At 44.2% G+C, this 19,106-nt stretch overlaps 1 protein-coding gene across 4 annotated transcripts in view; it reads right to left on the reverse strand.

Annotated features, from left to right (window-relative positions):
* Nucleotides 1-19,106, reverse strand: part of IFT54 (intraflagellar transport 54) — a 277,257-nt gene that overhangs the window by 38,597 nt on the left and 219,554 nt on the right. The window lies entirely within an intron of this gene.

The following is a 19,106-nucleotide window of genomic DNA, read 5'->3' on the forward strand; positions in this document are numbered from 1 at the left end:
GAGGAACAGTCTTGAGAATGTTATCTGGAAAGAGTTTGACTCTGTGACCCCTGATGACGTGGACAGGATTTTGGGGAGACTTAGTGCGACCACATGTTTACTGGATCCATGTCCCTCCTGGTTAGTACTGGCTTCCCGGGAGGTTACACGAGGCTGGCTCCAGGGAATTATTAATGCTTCGTTGAGTGAGGGTTACTTCCCCACAGCCTTGAAAGAGGCGGTGGTGAGGCCTCTCCTCAAGAAGCCCTCCCTGGACCTGGCAGTATTGGCCAACTACCGTCCTGTCTCCAACCTTCGCTTTATGGCGAAGGTTGTTGAGAGTGTGGTCGCACGACAGTTTCCACAATTCCTGGAGGAAACGTCTTATCTAGATCCATTCCAGTCGGGTTTCAGGCCTGGGCACAGCACGGAAACGGCATTGGTCGCGTTGGTAGATGACCTCTGGAGGGCTCGGGACAGGGGTTGCTGCTCTGTTCTAGCCCTGTTAGACCTCTCAGCGGCTTTTGATACCATCGACCATGGTATCATGCTGCACCGGTTGGAAGAGTTGGGGATGGGGGGCACCGTGTTACGGTGGTTCTCCTCCTTTCTCTCTGACCGGTCGCAGTTTGTGTTGGCAGGGGGGCAGAGATCGATCTCGAGGCCTCTTATATGCGGAGTGCCTCAGGGGTCGGTCCTCTCTCCCATTCTGTTCAACATTTATGTGAAGCCGCTGGGTGAGATCATCCGTGGCCTTGGGGTAAAGTACCATCAGTATGCTGATGACACCCAGCTGTACATCTCCACCCCAGGCCACCCCAACGATGCCCTTGAAGTGATGTCCCAGTGCCTGGAGGCTATGCGGATCTGGATGGGAAGGAACAGGCTCAAGCTCAACCCTTCCAAGACTGAGTGGCTGTGGTTCCCGGCATCCCGATATAGTCAGTTGACTCCATCACTGACTATCGGGGGCGAGTCTTTAGCCCCCGTGGAGAGGGCACGCAATCTGGGAGTCCTCCTGGATAGGCAGCTGTCCTTGGAGGAACATCTGACAGCTGTAGTCAGGGGGACCTTTTGTCAGGTTCGCCTGATTCGCCAGTTGCGGCCCTTTCTTGATCGGGATTCCCTGTGCACAGTCACTCACGCCCTCGTCACCTCGCGCCTGGACTACTGCAATGCTCTCTACATGGGGCTCCCCTTGAGGAGTACCCGGAGGCTCCAACTGGTCCAGAATGCGGCCGCGTGGGTAATCATGGGAGCCGCCTGGTGCTCCCATATAACACCGCTCCTGCGTGAGCTGCACTGGCTCCCAGTGGTCTTCCAGGTGCGGTTCAAGGTGTTGGTTACCACCTTTAAAGCGCTCCATGGCATAGGGCCTAGTTATCTTTGAGACCGCCTGCTGCTACCGATGACCTCCCACCGACCTGTGCGCTCCCACAGAGAGGGCCTCCTCGGGGTGCCATCAGCCAAACAATGTAGGCTGGAGACCCCCAGGGGGAGGGCCTTCTCTGTGGGGGTACCTACCCTCTGGAATCAGCTGCCCCCAGAGATAAGGAGAATGGTGCCTTCCGCCGTTCCCTTAAAACCTTCTTTTTCCAGCAAGCCGGGCTGGCTTAACATATTTTTTAACATATTTTTAATTTTTAATTGGTTTGTTATCTTAAACTGGGGCCAAATTAATATATATCTTTTTAATTGTTTTTTAATGTTTGTATTGTATGTTTTTATCTGGCTGTACACCGCCCTGAGTCTTTCGAGAGAAGGTGCGGTATATAAATTTGAAATAAAATAAATAAATAAAATAAATATCTCAAATTTTTCTGTCATATCCCTGTTGATCATAATTTTGGCCATTTGGGAGGAGTATATTTTCCTAATCATGTTTAAAAATTTATCGCCAAATTCCATCGCCTCCAATTGTAATATAAGAAAATTCCAATTTAAGTTATCGAATGCCTTCTGCACGTCCAGGAAAATTAGGGCCAATTGTTTATCCAATTTTTTCTCATAGTATTCAAGGACGTTAATGATTGTTCTCATATTATTTTTGATCAGTCTTCTCGGAACAAAACCATTTTGGTCTGAGTGGATGTATTTATGAATAATTGTTTTCAGTCTCTGCGTAATGACCAGCATGAACAGTTTGTAATCCACATTTAACAGTGATATTGGCCTGTAGTTTTTGATTTGTGTGGGATCAGTGTCTTCTTTTGGGATAAGTGTAATTATTGTTTCAGCCCAGGAATTGGGAATTTAAACTTCTAAGAGTGCATCATTGAGAACTTGGAGTAAGAACTCGTCCATTGGGTGCTGACACCTTTTATAGAATTCTGTTGGTATGCCATCTGGTCCGGAGGTTTTATTGGGTTTTTTTGTTTTTTCCTTGCTTCCAGCAATTCAGTCATAGTAATTGGTCTATTTAATAACTCTTTATGGTGTCTCCTCCAGCTTTTGGATATTTGTTTTACGTAAATATTCCTTAATCTCCTCTTCCCTGATTTCTTCTTGTTTGTAAAGGTTCTGAAAGAAATTTTTTGCTATACGGTTTTTGTCTTCATGTGGTATATTTCCCCTACCTCGTCTTGCAGTTGGTATATGGTCCTCTTCTCTTTTTCCTTTTTCAATTTATACGCTAACCAGCGACCTGTTTTATTTGCATGCTCAAAGTGTTTTTGTTTTGCCAATTTGATTTTCTGTGCAATTTCTGTTTGTGTAATTAAATTAATCTTATGTTTGACAAGTTTTAACTTTCCTTTAATTATTTAATTGTGGGGTTGTTTCTGCAGTTCTAATTCATGTGTTCTGAGTTCTGTTAATAGGTTGTTTCTTGTCTGTTGTTTATCCTTGTTTTTCTTTGCTGTATACGAGATGGTAAGGCCTCTTATGTACGCTTTGGCTGTATCCCAGAGGTTTTGGAGTGTTGTCTGTTCCTTGGTATTTATCTGAAAAAACATATTCATTTCTTTCTCGATCATCTGTGCGTATTCCATGTCCTTAAACATTCCAGTATCCATCATCCACCTTTTTTTGTTTCCGATATCCTTTCCATACTATTGTTATTGGGCTGTGGTCTGCCCAGGTATTTGGTGATATTTCAATGACTTTTATTTCTTTCCTAAGTTCTGAGGTCATCTAGGCCATATCTATTCTGGACCACAATTGGTGTGGGCCAGAATAGAATGTATATTGTTTTGCTTGTTTATTTGCCTCTCTCCAAACATCATGCAATTGTAATTCGTCTGCCGTGTCTTTGAATGTATCTGGTAATGTTTTTTTCCTGGTTTTGTTCTTTTTATTGCTCTGATAATCTTTTTCAGTGTCCATGATTGCGTTGAAATCTCCTATGATACAGATATTCTCATATTCCAGGTCCTTAGTTATGTTATGTATTTTTTAAAAAAACTCTCTTTGATTTCCATTGGGTGCATATATCGATATTAATAACATTTTTTAAATTGTTTGTATTTCTATCATCAAAATCCGTCCATCTGTGTCTGTATATACTTGCTTTGTTTTTAAATGTTTCTTAATGTATACTGCAACTCTCTCTTTTTCTGATCCGCTAATGATGTGTATAGTGTTCCTAATCTTTGGTTTTTTAATAGTTTTTGGTGTTGTTTCTTAATATGGACTTCTTGTAAGATTATGACATCCATCTCCAATTTATGTAATTTTGTAAGTATGTGTGTTCTTTTGGTTGGTGAATTTTGTCTGTTTATGTTAATTGAGGTCATCTTTAGTTCTTGTTCCATTCTTGTTTTCTATCTGTTTGTTGTTCTTAGTCTTCTTGTGTTTCTTGTAATTACTTGTGTCTTTTCCCTCGCTCCCTCTCTTTCAATTCTTTCTCTCTCCAATCTTCTTTTTTCTTCTTGATCTCTTTCTTCTTTGTCTGTCCGGTGTTCCTCTTGGCTCTTAGTTTCTAATTCTTCTCTGCTTTCCTGTTCCTCTTCCAACACAAAATGCTGATCAAAAAAGTCTTGTGCTTTTTCTAAACTGTCAATCTTGTATTTTTTTTCCTGCCAGGAAATCAGTAACCCTTCCAGTATTAGCCAGCGGAACAATATTTTATATTTATTCAATTATGCATTAAGAAGTTATAATTTTTCCTTTGGTCTCTTATCCTTCTTGGGATTTGATTGAGAGTCATAATTTCCTTTGCCTTGTATACAATTGTCCCTTCTCTCATCTTTCTGTAGATATCTCCTTTTATGGATTTTTTTGGTGACTCTAATATGTATCTTCCTAGGCAACTTGTGTTTTCGCGCATAATTGGTGTGGACTCTGTAGATTTCATCTATGTCTCTTTGGACGTCTTGTTTATCCCGCTTCTGCTAGTATCTCTGTCATCAATTCTCCTAGGTCTTCTTCTTTTTGTTCCTCTACATTCTGGAATCTGAGGAAAAAAGATGCCTTTTCCATTTCTAAGTATGTTAATGAGTCTTCCAAATCCTTGTTGATTGACACTTGATTTTGCTCCATTTTTTCCATTCTCTTGTCCGTTTGTTCTATTTTCTCCACTTTTTGGATCCTTTGCTCGTTTTCTGCAATGTTCTGTTGTATTTTTCCAATCTTCTCCTCCATTTTCTTAATGTTATCTTTTATTTCTCCCACATCTATCCTCAGTTCTTCATGATTTTTCCTTGTTTCTTCATGGTTGTTTGCTATGGACTCTTGCGTTTTGTTCATTCCCTCTTGAATCATTGCTAGTACCGAATGGATATTTTGCATGTTAAAGATGGAGGTTGCCTTTTCTTTTTCCGCCCCTAACGTGGTGTCAACTGGCCTTTGCTGCGCCGGAGAAGCTGAGAGTGTCATCTGGTTTGACGGTATCTTCTTGCTTCTCTTAGTGATCGTTGATGAACCTGTAGTTGCCATTTGTACTCTTTGTATTATCTGTCCCCAAAGTTTCATATACTGGTTTGCTATTTAGATCTTTATGTTTCTGTCTATATTAATGTTCAAATTATAGCATCTAATAATCCTAGAATAATGCCCAAGCGGGGTAATATTTACTATTTACTATGTTGCTATTTCTCTATCACACAATCAAAATCTCTCTATATATTTCCATATACTTATTCACAGTTTTAAATATCCTGCATTACACCTTTGCAATATTCTTAAATAAGGGAAGGGAAAAGTGGGGGGGGGGAGATGAGGGAAAAGTTTAAGATTTTAGCAATTCATTAATTCAAGAATAATTTTTCAGCAATTCATTAATAACAACATTTTTTTCCTTTATAATTACTATACTATTAAGTTACTATTAGCTAATGTCAAATTACCCTTAATTACTACACACAATGTATTTTCTTCGATATATGTAATCAATCTAATTTAACTAGAATATAAGTCTAAGTGTATAAGATAATAAAAGGCTAAATAATAAGATAAATCACTGGATAAACACAAAAACTGGACTAACAAATATATATAGCAATCTAAACAATATATATGTCACTTTTTACTTAATATTTAGTAATTAATAATTAATTAATAATTAATAATCAAGTTTAAATAGCTGGATTTTACTTCATTAAATGTTATTCTTTCTCCTTCTATGGTATCTTTTTCTTTCAGTCTTGCATCATTCCAATTTCTTCTCTCTATTAATTGTATCCAATGTCCTTTAAGTTAAATATCCAAATGTCCAACACTCAAAATGTCCAAGTCCAAGTGTCCAAGTATGATCCAAGTGTCCAGGAAAAATATCCTAATAGAGTTAATTTAGCTCCACCATTCGTTAATTTCCAGACAGAAAAGTTCTGTATATCAGTCTGCTATTCACTCTGCTCCTCCGGTATCTGCTGCCAATCAATCGTCTCGTCACAATCTCCACTTATAACAAGGTCTGTCTGTCTCCTCTTCCTCTCCTCTGGATATCGTCCTTTTCCACAAAATAATTTATTTTAATACTCAAATTTCCTCCGGATTCACCTTCTACTTGCGCATGTTATAGATTCCAATGTCCGCCACTCATTTGACTGTCCGCTGTCAAAATCACCTCTCGCCCCACGTTGTTTCTTCCGATCTTTTCTGGTCTCTCTCACCTCGCTTACAGTTCTAATTCCGAACACTTTCCTCTCCAAGATCAATTTGTTTTATATTTTATTTTGTAATCCACAACTCCTTAATGGTATTTCTCTTGGAGTCACTCCGGTTCCACCGCCTGTCACTTTCTGCGCTGTCACTGTCAGTTTAAGTTTTCCGCTCCACTCACTTTTCTATCGCCGCTTATCTGGCACTATTTCTCCGCTTGCTTGGAGTCTCACTTTCACCCGTTTCTGTTCGCACTTTATAACAGTACCTTCTTCTATTCTTGTTCTTCTTCCTTCTGTTTCCTACCGATGTCTTCTTTAATTTGATCTTCGCTTCCCACTAATCAGCTGTCAACATTTCAGGCCAGCCAAAATGGCTGGCTTTTTTTCGATTGGAATTAGGAGGTTTCCCCTGAACCTTTGGAGGGATTGCTGTCCTCACCGAGATCCTCGGGGTTTCCTCTTTTTTCTATTGACCCCTCCGAGGTCAAAAGTGCCTGGATTGGCTTCCTAATAGAAAATATTGGAACTTTGAGAACGGAGCATGACGTCACCGCCAGAAGTCCCACTTTGTTTCTCTTCTTATCAATCCTGACTTTCCTTTCTTTTTTATCAACTCTGACTTTTTTTTCCCACCAAGGTTCTTCCACCAATCATATAATAATATAGTATCTTCTTTGGCTAGTAGATGGTGTCCCAACTCTAATTTTCAGTATCAAAATGAGGTGAGAGCTCTAACAGCTGATCGTCAAAGTTCAACAAAAAGAAAAAAAAACTTTTTTCTTTATACAACTTCTTTCAACAGTAAAACAGTATTTCCAGCAAATTAGAGTCACTTTTCACAGCACCACAAATTCCAGTTCAGTCTTTCTATATTTTAAAACTTCATATTCTTCCATTAAAATTTCATTTCTCTTTTGGGTCTATAGTTTATCTCCATGTATTAATTCACCGTTTTCTGAGCTTTGGAGACTTTCAAAAATTCTTTTATTTAAGTGGGTCACTAGTAAAGAAATGGAAGATTGTCTTGCCCAGTTCCAATCCTCTGTTCTTACACCGCTCCAGCTCATTTCTTCTTTGGTTTCCCCAGCTTCGTTCCGGCCATATTGGCCATCTCTCTTCTCCGTCGCTCGGTCGCCTCGGATCAAGCGGGAGAGCCACTGCTCTCCTGCGATCAACATGGAATCCCCCCTTTCTTTGTCACCCCTCTAAGGAAATGGAAATCTTATTGTGTGGTAGTGATGAACATATTATTACTAAGATCTATAAAATATTAGTGAAATTGAATTTGGAAAGTGAACATGTAAAGCATTGTATGATTAAGTTGGCAAGGAATTTTGGATATAATGTTATGCTTGAATAATGGGAGAATACATGAATGAAAGTTTAAAATTTACATTAAATTACAATTTAAAAGAAAATTTCTATAAGATAATGTATCGTTGGTATTTAACACTAGACAAGTTATCCAGAATGTCTAAAAGTATTTCAAATGAATATTGGAAATGTAAATGTAGAGAAGGGGCCTTTTTTTAAATTTATAGTGGACATGGTAAAGCAAAGAAATATTGGAGTAGGAATCATATTCTAATACAGAAAATTCTTAAAGTGAATATAAAGATAAAACCAGAAACTTTTCTTTTGGGTTTACTGGAAAAAGACCTGGTTGTTGATAGCAGCAAGACTACTTTATGCACAAAAATGGAAGGATATTTCAATCCCCACAACAGACAATTGACTTTCCCTCCCTTATTTTTCCTACAATTTGCTTTTGTATTTTTGTATTTTATATTATAGATTAATAAAAACTGTAAACATCAAAAATGTGAAAAGCATGAAATGACATTGTATCATGCATGATCAACAACAGTCATTCTTATGGTGGATTACAAAGTGTATCTAGAGGGCAACCTCATTTGCATTTAAGTTCTTCAACACTAGGCACAATATGGACAAAAAGACTAACATTTAAGAACTGAAAGTTTTAGAATCTTAAAAATGAAGAAATCTTTTAAATTTTTGTAAATGAACATTTAGATTTTTTTTAAATTTTAGCAATTATGAAAAGAAAAATATAATCTTAAAAAAAGTCATGGAAAAAAGTCTGCTGTGTTTTACACAGTATATTCCATATATGCATTCATATTCATAGAAGACCCAAAGTATACACGTACCCAATGTAAACTAAATAAATTACTTGGAAAAAAAATCAAGGTTCTAGAGCAGGGATGTCAAACTCGATTTTATTGAGGGCCGCATCAGGGTTGTGTTTGACCTTGGGAGGTGGGGGCATGGCTACGGCGGGGGTGGCCAGCTCAGCATCACTCATGTCAGGGGCACCTGTGGTGGCAAAGTGCTAAGGCATGACTTCCCTCAGACCCTCCCACCCTCTCATTATAATCTTCCTTCCTTCCTTCCTTCCTTCCTTCCTTCCTTCCTTCCTTCCTTCCTTCCTTCCTTCCTTCCTTCCCTTCTTTCTTTTTCCTTCCTTCTTCATTCTCCTTTGTTCTTTTTTATTTTTTGTTCTGTTTTCCCCTGAAAACCATCACTCTGCTAAACAAATAATTCCCTCAACACTGTCAAACTATTCACTAAGGCTGCATTACTGTGTTTCCCCAAAAATAAGACCCTGTCTTATATTTTTTTGAACCTTGAAATAACCCTTGGCCTTATTTTCGGGGGGGGGGTTCTTATTATTTTGGGGCACAATTTTGGGGTGGCAGGTGGGGTGGGGAGGGGGAGAAGCGAGGGGCAGGAAGCCCTGTCATGCCCGGTGAGAGAAGAGACGGCAAAAATCAAAGCTACTTTTGCAGCCGATTGAGGTTGCAAAAGCAGCAAGAGAAATGGTGGAGGGGAACCAGGAATATCAGGTAGATGAGATGCCAGGCGGTGAGGGCGGCGGCCATGGAAGTACCCGCTGTACAGCTTCCCGAATGCGAGCCTTTCCCAGTCGCTGGACACCGGGCCCTCCCCGCCCTCCTCTTCCAAGCAGGGAGGCTGTCCTTGGCAAGCAGAGCGCCAGTTTCCTCCTCCTCCCCGAAGGCCCGCCCCACTTAAAGGCCAGCACGACGCTTCCCCTAGCCCACCTGCCCCTTCGCCCGCCTCCCTGCCTCTTGAGATACACCGGCCAAGAAGCGCGCAGCAATGAGCTGAACCCGTCCTGAGCCTTGCCATGCCCGTTCGCGCAGGCCAAGAGCCCTTTAACCCCGGTTCTGCCTTTAGGGCTCTATCGGGTGGCCCCCTCCCCACACATCCCTGGTTTGCTTATCAACATTACAGAAGATGCAACACTGCACACTGCCCATAAGCAACATGCAGCCTCTCACAGTAACGAGAATTGCCTGCAATTCTCCTAACTGTGAGAGGCTGCACATTGCAAAGAAGAATGAAGCAAGGCGGTGGGGGTGTGTGGAGGACAAAGCAAGGCAGGAGCGGCAGAGCCACCCCAAGGCCCCGCATCAGCTTACCTGAAGGCCCTTCAGCCATGCCAAACCCTCCCCCTTCCCCCTAGGGCAGCCACATCCCTTCACTAAGCTGCTTTCCAGCTCCGTTCTCCTCTGCAAATAGTTTGTTGGACTACGGTAAAACAAAAAACCAGTAGTTGAGACCTTCCAACTTCTCATGAAGGAAAAAAAATCTCGCGAAGTTGGAAGATGTTTTTACCATAGTCTCACAGAGTACTTTTCTTGCCCTGCATGTGACGGTGGAGAACGGAGCTGGAAAGCAGGTTAGTGAAGGGATGTGGCTGCCTTGGGAGGTTTGGGGGTGTGTGAGGGACCTCTGTGTGTGTTGTGTAGAAAGAGAGGGGGGGACAGAGAGAAAGCAATTAAGGGGCTGAACCTCCAGGAGGTGACCAGGGAAGGGAAGGGCTGCCTCCGGTGCTGGCCACGGCCACCCCGTCACTAGGGCTTATTTTCAGGGGAGAGCGTATATTTATGCCCATCCCAAAAATCAGGCTTGGCCTTATTTTCGGGACATGTCCTATTTTTGGGGAAACACGGTACTAGAACTATTAGTCTTCTCATCATTCCTGTCACCCATCTCCTCCCACTTATGACTGCATGACTGTAACTTTGTTGCGTGTATCATTGCAATTTATATTGATATTGTTTCCTAATATGATTTGATTGCTTATTGTACCATATGACTGTCACTGCGTGTTGTGCCCTGTGATTCTTGACGAGTGTATCTTGTCTTTTTATATAAACTGAGAGCATATGCACCAAAGACAAATTCCTTGTGTGTCCAATCACACTTGGCCAATACAGGGGTGAAATGCTCCCGGTTCGGACCGGATCACCCGATCCGGTAGCGATGGGGGCGGGTGGTTCGGAGAACCGGTAGCAAAAATCCCTGCCCCCTCCCCTGCCCAGCTGAGCCGCACAGTCATCAGAGGCTTTTTTTTTTTACTTTTAAAAGCATTTTTTCTACAATCTCTTCAGCCGAAAAAATGCTTTTAAAAGTAAAAAAAAAGCCTCTGATGATCGCGCGGCTCAGCTGGGATCCTCAAAGGCTTTTAAAAGAAAAAAAACCTTTTTTTCTTTTAAATGCCTCTGACGATCCAAGCTGAGTTGCTTGATCAGCAGAGGCATTTAAAAGAAAAAAAGTCTCTGCCGATCAGGCAACTCAGCTTGGATCATCAGAGGCATTTAAAAGAAAAAAAGTCTCTGCCGATCAGGCAACTCAGCTTGGATCATCAGAGGCATTTAAAAGAACCTCTTCAGCCTAAAAGAAAGCTGAGTTGCCTGATCCTCAGAGGCATTTAAAAGAAAAAATGTCTCTGACGATTAGGCAACTCAGCTGGGATCGTCAGAGCCTTTTGAAAGCATTTTTTTTACATGGTTTTAAAAGTAAAAAAAAAAATTGGCCATGCCCACCCAGTCACATTACACCCCCCCCCAACCAAGCCATGCCCACAGAACCGGTAGTAACAAATTTTAGATTTCACCACTGGGCCAATAAAGAATTTTTTAAAAAAAAATTATTAAACATTTTCAACATTAAAAAACAAAACACAAATTTTCACTCATTACAGCATTTCCTTCATCATAAATTACCACGGGAAGTACACATGAGGTTCGCAAAAAAAGCAATCAGGGATGAAATCTATAGGACATGAGATGTTCCGTTGACTTCTAAGGGGAGAGAAGTTTTAACCCTTAAGCAGGTACCCAGAAGAATTAGAGAACAAAGGTGGAACTACCACTTTCTCTCTTCACAACTTGTTATGTTTAAGATAATGTTTCGGTACCCTGAGGGTACCCTGAGGGTATGCTGGTAACTTGGCAGGATATAAAAATCAGAATAGATACACTGGACAAAGCCCAAGAGTTTTATGAGCTCTACATAATAACAGATGAGGAACAGGATAGTGGAGAAGAGACAGATGGTAAAACCCAGAAAGAACAATTGGAAGAAAAGGAGTTGGACCAAGAAGCAAGAGAGAGGACAGAAAGAGAACATCAGGAAAGAGAGGGGGCGAGGATGAGGACGCAACAGGAGATAAGACTGAGGAGAGGAACGAGGATTTCCAAAAAACAATAATATGGAAGAAGAAATTAAGTTAATATCAATCAATATAAATGGACTGAACTCTCTGGTTAAAAGAAAGCAAGTATTTTCTAAACTCCAAAAACAAAACATGGATATTACATGTCTACAAGAAGTACATACAAAAAACAGCAAGGTGGCATCCTAGAATCTCCTAAAATAGGGAAATTCTATTCGGCTGTGGCACAGAAAAAGAAGAGTGGTATAGCAGTATGCATAAAAGAATGGCTAAAACCGAGACAGATTTACGCAGACGATGAAAGAAGAACACTACTAATTGAAGTACCGTATTTTCCGGCGTATAAGACGACTTTTTAACCCAGGAAAATCATCTCAAAAGTCGGGGGTCGTCTTATACGCCGGGTACCCGAATCTGAGTTGCTGGCGCTGACCGATGACACTTTGGGAGCGCCGGCAACATTGAGGGGAAGCTGTACTCTGAATTAGTTCCAACCTACAAGAGGTGCCAGGCAGTGCGCGGCCCACGAGAAAGGAATGCGTCCCCACTCTACCCCGGAATTCGGGTCACCTTCCTTCCTTTCCCAGCAGTCCACGGTGAAAGCGGCGGCGCGGTCGACCTGGGCCAGCGCCTTGCACACCTGGCTCTGAGTCTCCATTATGAGAAGCTCCATGCGACTTCGCATGTCTCCGCCCCAGTCGCGCAGCTCTCGCAATCCGCTCACCGGAGGAGCCATGAAGTGCTCGCACCGCCTTGCCAGATCTTCCTCGTCCTCCTTTCCCCACGGCTTTTCCCGTTGTGATTGCTGCTGCTGCTGCCGCCGAGGCTGCTCCTTCATCTCCGCCCACCGCACCAGACCCAGCCCGGCCAGCACCGCCGTGGCTCCCGCAGTCCAAGAAGATCGGCACCTGGGCTCGCAGGCGAAGGGTGGGAGTGCGCAGCGATCGACGCTGATCGCAGCCACCCACCATCGCCCCAACGGGAAGAACCGCCCGGCAGCGATTCCAAGGAGCCCGAAGCGAACATCCTGGAGCAGCACGGGCTGGCCCAGAGGCTTAAACCCCGGGAGCCCAGGTGCCGAACCCCGCACAGCAGAAAAGACATGACAGCGGGTGCCCAGTTCCTTCTGCAGCCATCCGGATCAGCGTCCGGGCTCGCAGGCAAAGGGTGGGAGTGCGCAGCGCATTTTCCTGGCTTGGCGCCGATCCGGACGGCTGCAGAACGAACTGGGCACCGGCTTTCTGCTGTGCGGGGTTCGGCACCTATGCTCCCGGGGTTTAAGCCTCCGGGCCAGCCCGTGCTGCTCCAGGATGTTAGCTTCAGGCTCCTTAGAATCGCTGCCGGGTGGTTCTTCCCGTTGGGGCGATGGTGGGTGGCTGCGAGCCTGGAAGAGGTGGTGAAATGCAGAGCAATACCTCGTGGGGAAGGAGTCCGCCGTGGCTCCCGCAGTCCAAGCGACGCCGATCGCTGCCACCCACCATCGCCCCAACGGGAAGAACCGCCCGGCAGCGATTCCAAGGAGCCCGAAGTGAACATCCTGGAGCAGCACGGGCTGGCTCCCGGGAGCCCAGGTGCCGAACCCCGCACAGCAGAAAAGACATGACAGCCGGTGCCCAGTTCGTTCTGCAGCCGTCCGGATCAGCGTCCGGGCTCGCAGGCAAAGGGTGGGAGTGCGCAGCGCATTTTCCTGGCTTGCTTACCTTAGCTCAGTGGTTGGGGGGTCAAACAACCCTTTCACAGGGGTTTTGATGGTGGTGCAATACAGAAAAACGAGCGCAGCCCTCGCCATCCGGAATGAATGGTGCTGTTGTGGCGGTGGGGGAGGGGGCGGCAGAAGCGGGAAGAAGCGGCGTTTGCGATGGCTGGAAGCTGTGGGAGTGAAGCACAACTTTCATTTGTACGGCAGCAGCATTCCGCCTTGGTATATTTGTGTCAGGAGTGGCGCAAGGCAGCCTTTGTTTCCTGCTGCCTGGGACTCAGAGTGGTAAATGGCGTCTGATCCGGAGAGCTGCTGGATTTTGCTCTCTAATCCGGATGCCAAATCGGCCCCCTGCAAACTCTCGTCTCTCAAGGAGCGCTCCCTGAAGCGGGGCTGGAAACTTTGGTTGGACTGCTTGAGAGAGGAGAGCTTGCAGGGGGGCGATCTGATGTCTGCAATGGAGAGCGGCATCCGGCTTTTTCTCTCCGCTGTAAGAGCGCTGTAAGAGTGGCAGCCCTCATCTCCTAATGCTTGGGACTGCAAAATCCAGCTGCTCCCTGGACCAGTCACCATTTACCGCTCCGAGTCCCAAACATTAGGAGATGAGGGCTGCCGTTCTTACAGCGCTCTTACAGCGGAGAGAAAAAGCCGGATGCCGCTCTCCATTGCAGACACCAGATCGCCCCCCTGCAAGCTCTCCTCTCAAGCAGTCCAACCAAAGTTTCCAGCCCCGCTTCAGGGAGCGCTCCTCGAGAGACGAGAGTTTGCAGGGGGCCGATTTGGCATCCGGATTAGAGAGCAAAATCCAGCAGCTCTCCGAATCAGACGCTATTTACCGCTCTGAGTCCCAAGCAGCAGGAAACAAAGGCTGCCTTGCGCCGCAAATATAGCAAGGCAGAATCCTGATGCTGCACTTTCAGCAGACAGATGAGGGCTGCCTTGGCCATCGGCTGGCGCAAATATACCAAGGCGAATGCTCATGCCGCACAAGTTCAAGTAGTGCTTCGCTCCCACACTTCTTCCGGCCCTCAGTCTCTCAGGGAGATGCTTGACTTCCTCTCAGCCCCAAGACACTGGCTGGCCCATGAGATGAGAGAGAGAGAGAATGAGAGAGAAAGAGAGAATCAGAATAAGACAGAGAGAGAAAGAGACAAAGAATGAAAGAGAGAGAAAGACAGAATGAAAGAGAATGAGAGAAAGAGACAGAATCAGAGAGAGAGAGTGAGAGAGAGAGAATGAGAGACAGAGAAAGAGACAGAATCAAAGAGAACCAAAGAATCAGAGAGAGAATGAGAGAGAGGGAGAGAAAATGAAAGAGAATCAGAGTGAGAGAATCAGAATGAGAGGGAGAGAGTGGGGAGAGAGAGAAAGAGGGGGAGAGAGAAAGAATGAGAGAGAAAGAGTGGGAGAGAGAGAAAGAGAAAGAGCGGGAGGGAGAAAGAGAAAGGGGGGAGAGAAAGGGGGACAGAGAGAAAGAGAGAATGAGAGAGAGTGGGGGGGAGAGAAAGAGAGTGGGAGAAAGAGAGAGAGAAAGGGGAGAGAAAGAGAATGAGAGAGAAAGAGTGGGAGAGAGAGAGAAAGAATGAGAAAGAGGGGAGAGAAAGGGAAAGAGTGGGGGAAAGAAAGAATGAGAAAGAGAGGGGGAGAGAGAAAGAGAATGAGAGAGGGGGAGAGAAAGAGAGAATGAGAAAGAGTGGGAGAGAAAGAAAGAGAGGGAGAGAGAGAGAAAGCGAAAATGAGAGAGAGAGAAAGAGAGAATGAGAGAGAAAGAGTGGGAGACAGAGAGAGAGAGAGACAGAGAGGATGGAGAGTGCCTGAAGGACCCCATCCCGTACTGGGAGTCCAGGTGCTTCAGCAAGCGGGGCACTGGATTCGTATTAGTGGTCTGCGAAATTTAAAATTATGAAGTTGGTGGTCCCTGAGGTCCAAAAGGTTGGGGACCCCTGGCCTAAGACCATCGGAAAACACATATTTTTGATGGTTTTAGGAATAACTTTATTGTTGGGGGTCACCACAACATGAGGAACTGTATTAAAGGGTCGCGGCATTAGGAAGGTTGAGAACCACTGCCTTAGCTGCTTGCCTTGCTTCGCTTGCCTGAATCCATTCCATCAGCAAGCAACTCCCTGCCTACAACCAAGCAGGCAGGGAGTTGTGGACTTCAACTCCCAGAATTCCTCAGCCAGCAAAACAAAGCTGGCTAAGGAATTGTGGGAGTTGAAGTCTACAAGTCTTAAAGTTGCCAAGGTTGGAGACCCCTGTTCTATTGGGTACATAAGTTTTTTTCCCCTTTGGGATCTTTAAAAAAAAATAGTTAATTGGGTTTTTTTTAAGTTCTTTTTTAGACCTAGCCATTTAAAGTTTAGGAAGTTTTAAATTTAGCTTTCATATAAAAATAAAATAAAATAAAATAAAATAATATTTGTGCAGCTTTCTGAGATTTAGTGTGTTTCTGTAGTGTTTCACTCTAACTACACAAACACACAAAATCTCACAAAGCTGTATGTGGAATTTTGTGTGTGTAAAGTGTGAAAGTTGGGTTTTTGGGCTTTTTGTGGCTGTGTGAAGTTCCTGCTTGTTGCAGGGGCCATTTTGGGTCTAGCACAGCTACTTTTACATTGTGGATGAGCCAGTTGTGTTGTGTTGTGTTGTGTTGTGTGTGTGTAAAGCGTGAAAGTTGTTTTTTGGGGCTTTTTGGGGCTGTGTGAGGTTCCTGCTTGTTTCAGGGGCCATTTTGGGTCTAGCACAGCTGCTTTTACATTGTGGGTGAGCCAGTTGATGTTTTTTTAATTTTTATTTGGTGTGCGTTGGAAGAGGGATAGTCTTATACGGCGAGTATAGCCCAAACCCTATATTTTAACAGGAAAAGTAGGGGGTCGTCTTATACGCCCAGTCGTCTTATACGCCGGAAAATACGGTAACAATAAGGCAAAAAAATTTCCAGAGACATTTAGTAAGAGATGCCTTGATAAGCATTTGGGGAAAAAATAGGAAAAATCGTTACATGAAAATTCCAATTCGGTTATCAACAATGGAGGCAATGATTTATTCAAATACATTAGATTTAAATAAGGTGGTGAGGTATACAGAATTATTGGATGAACAAAGAGAATTAAAATCTGACCAGGAACTAAGAAATAAAGGAATAAAGATTGATTGGTGGCCCTATCTCTTAATCAGGACAAGATATAAAAAAGATTTAGAACAATATGGCATCTATGGAAAACAATTGGAATTGGATAAAATATTGCTAGGGACAGGGTTTACATAAACATATAACCTCTTCCTAAGATTCAAAATGGAAGAAGAAACTGTGAAGAAGACGATGATAAGCTGGGCTAGAAACTTTGGATATAGTATTGAATTAGACTATTGGGACAAATTATGGGAGAAAAATTATATATTAACGATGTCAGCAGCCTATAAGGAAATCCTCTACAAGATGTTTTATCATTGGCATTTACCCCCAGTGAGACTGGCCAAAATGTTTTTCAAACCGCTTGCCCAAATGCTGGATATGTGGCTATAAACAGGGAACTTTCTACCACATGTGGTGGACCTGCCCCAAAGCCAGAAAGTAAAATAAGGGAATGGTTGGAAGAAATTACTGAACAAAAGATCAAACTGAAACCAGAACTATTTTTATTGGGCATTATAGATGGGAAAATGGCTAAAAATTTTCAATATATATTACATATACTAACTGCAATCAGGATCGTTTTCGCTCAAAATTGGAAATAGACTAATATTACTTCAGAGGCAATAATAATAAGAAAAGTATATGAGTGTGCAGAGAGGGATAGGCTGACTACGTAATTGAAAGAGAGAGAAGAATCAGAGTACTACTAAGTTTGGAGTAGATGGTATATATGGCTAGAGAATAGGAGTAAAATTACTGTAGAAGAACTATATAATATTGATGATAATATGATTGTATTGTAGTTACATGTAAATATTACTATAATTCAAACAACTGTAGCCCCGGCCACTTCTCCATCCCCCGCCATCACCCTTACTTTCTTAGGCCAGGCAGGGAGTGATTGGGAGGGGAGGGTGAGGGGCGGAGCCAGTCAGTGATGGGACAGGGAGCCCCAGCAGATGGCCCAAAGAGCCACATGTGGCTCTGAAGCTGCAGGTTGCCAATACCTGATTTAGGTGAAGGCCATGGGAAATCTCAGACTCAGCTTTCACCAGTTTGTGCTGATATGATGTATCCAATAAACTGTTCTTTGAGGAGCTTGGGTGCCTTGAAGTTTGTTTTCTATGGGTACATTACTTGGAGCACTGAAAGCAAGCCTACTCTCCTTTAATTCCAAATTCTCCGATAGAATTGCAGCCATTCTCTGGGGTCCTGAGCCCCGGCTGGTCACCCGGTCTTCTGTAGGGAGTAGCAAAGACTCAGGGAAGATTGTGATGATGGAGAAGCAAGAGGAGGAAATTCCCGTTGCTGCTGCCGCCTCCATGGAGGTTGCAGAGACCCCCACTGAGAAATAGTGGGTGGCCGAAGCAGTGGATGATATCACTTTCCAGATTACGACCCAGCTGAAAGTCCAGGCCGAATTGCCAGCCACCTGGGATCTCTACCAAACTGAGGAAGACTTCAGGTTCAAAAGCTCAGTCCAAGGCTTGGTGGGGGAGTCGATGACCACCGTCCACGAATGAAGGGCGAAGGGACCTCTGGAGTTGGATGAGTCCAGGGACTGCAAATATCAGACAGCGGTCCACAGCCAGACCCCGGAGGGCTGCCAGAGAGGTTTGACAGGTTGAGCTTGGAGAGCCTGGAGCAAGCACACCAGGTTGAGAGGACCTGGGTGATCTTGACCCAGCCAACCTTGACATCCCCTTCCCCCAGGGATCAAGCCTATGTCCCAACAACTCGAGCAGCTAGCCCTCTGCCAGCACCGTCATTGCAGTCAAGCCCTGGACCATGGAGCAGCCCACCAAGGCAACACTGAGTGGGTACTCCGTTGGGTCATCCACCACCCCAGCTGGGATTACAGGCACCTCCTGGATGGGCATACTATCTCGGGCATGGCTGGGTCCAAGCGCAGAGTTTTTTTGAGCGGCGAAGTCAGCCTGCTGATCCGGAGAGTCCCCAGGGAGAGCATTACAGTGCATGGGATGGCTGATGGGGAAAGTGAACTAAATGGGGAAAGCAAGTTAACTGAAAAGGGGAAGAGATTTAACATTACAGAGGAAATGTCAGTTAAGGTTTTGGATTCACCTAATGTGAAATTTCCTTCAATTGGCTTAATGCAAGATGAGACATTTGATTCTGCCTGCTTGGAAACTTTTTCCTCATTTTCACTAACTGAGCAGCAAGAAGTACTTAATAAACTTAAAGAGACGAGCAGGCTGCTGAAGCAGACCATTTCCTCTGCTGCTCCTTTGGCGTTGATTATTCTGCCCCCATCAAGGCATGATGCAGTTCCGGAGAGTCAGCAGTTTATAAGCCCAGGAAGCCTGATGCCCACGTCAATACAGCACAAAGTGCCAGAGACAGCAGACCTGAGTGCAAAGTGCTGTGGGACGAACACCGGAGATGGAAGGCACCCAGGAAGAAATCCCCCAGTCCCCCTTAGTGGCAAAGATGATTCCAAGAAACGACATAAGCGCGGTGCCTCATGTAAAATCATTTACCGTGGAGGCAGAGATTAATAGAGTTTATGGATCTACAAGCCCCAAAGTAACAGGCAGAGTAAGGACGCCTAAACAGACTTGTATGGAGCTCAGGCGATTAAATGGGTGTGTGAGTGCAAGTGAGGGAGGACGGATGGGAGAGATTATTCAAGAAGCTTGAGTAGGAAATAGCGAGCAATCATTTTCTCCAAGAATACACTTCCTCTCTTGGAATGTGGTAGGATGGAGAGGAAGCTGGTGC

The sequence above is a fragment of the Pantherophis guttatus genome, chromosome 1 (assembly GCF_059756535.1).
Source record: "Pantherophis guttatus breed Tessera chromosome 1, ASM5975653v1, whole genome shotgun sequence".
Taxonomy (NCBI): domain Eukaryota; kingdom Metazoa; phylum Chordata; class Lepidosauria; order Squamata; family Colubridae; genus Pantherophis; species Pantherophis guttatus.